The sequence below is a fragment of the Mus pahari genome, chromosome 17, assembly GCF_900095145.1.
Source record: "Mus pahari chromosome 17, PAHARI_EIJ_v1.1, whole genome shotgun sequence".
NCBI classification, from domain to species: domain Eukaryota; kingdom Metazoa; phylum Chordata; class Mammalia; order Rodentia; family Muridae; genus Mus; species Mus pahari.
The window spans coordinates 15,436,282-15,437,644 of NC_034606.1; positions in this window are offsets into that span (position 1 = coordinate 15,436,282).

Below are 1,363 nucleotides of genomic sequence, written 5' to 3' on the forward strand. Positions count from 1 at the left end.
CTGCGGGTCCCCTCTCCAGTCTGCTCTTTCCCCGGCAGTGCAGCGGAGCAAAGATCCTGTTAGAACTTTTAATGCTGTGATTAATTGCTTATACTTCCATATCATTGAAGAAAGTCAGGAATTTCAAGGCAAGAAACTGATCCAGGACCCAATGGGATTGACTTTAGTTGTAATGCATAGAGAGGGAAGATATAGAACCAGTGGAAACCACCTCCAGTAGATAGGCATGGACCCTGTTTGAGGGATGGAGCCACTCACCCATCTCAAAGTTTTTTTAACCCAGAAATATTCCTGTCCAAAGGAAGAACATGGGCAAAAAAATGGAGCAGAGACTAAATGAAGGGCCAACCAGGGCACGGCCCCACCTGGGGATACATGATATCTGCAAACATCAAACTGAACACTGTTGCGGTGGTCAAGAGCCACTTGCTGAGGAGAACCAAGTGTGGCAGTTCCTGGGGGAGGTCTGGCCAGCAACTGACCAATGCAGAGGCAGATGCTTAGAGCTAACCATCTGGCTGAACTCAGAGAACCTGGTGGGGGGGTTGGCAGAAGGACTGGAGGAGCAGAGGAGGATTGCAACCCCATTGAAAGAACAATATAGACTGGCTTGACCACCTAGTTCTCCCAGAGACTAGACCACCAACTAAGGAGTATATCTAAAGGGATCTTTGACTCCAGATACACATGTAGCAGAGGATGTCCTTGCCTGACAGCAATGAGAGGGGAGGCCCTTGTTCCTGGGAGGTTTGATGTCCCAGAATAAAGGGATGCTAGCTAGAGTGGTGGGACAGGAAAGTGTGAATGGGTGGGGGAACACTCTCAAACAGGCAAAAGGGAAGGGAGAAGACAGATGTGGGATGGGGGAACTGAGGAGGGGTAGCTGTAAAGTGGGATATCATGGGATGAGGGAGTTGGTGGAGGGAGTAATTGGGAAGTGGGACATCATTTGAGATGTAAATGAAAGGAATGATTAATAAAAATGAAAAAAAAAAAAAAAAGAACTGATGTACATGGGGCATTGGGCTATACACAGACAGCCTGGTCTCCAGTCAAGCTGAGATGTTGAACCCCTGGACCAGTGGTGATAATTCACCTACATGGGATGGAAGGAGTTGTTTCATGTCTCCTGGAACCCTGGCTCCTGTCCAAGTTACCGCCCCCCTCAGCCCCCACAGGAGAAGTGTGTGGATAGCAGTCATGTAGGCAATGCCCCAAGCTTCTGACCTTCAGGCTAATCTTCTCCCCAGTTACCTAGCAACAGTAAAAACCATAAGAAGGGCTGCTTGGCCCCACCTCTCTCTTACTCCTCACTCTCTCACTCCTCTCTCCTCTCTTTGTCTTCTTCTCTCTCCTCTCTCTT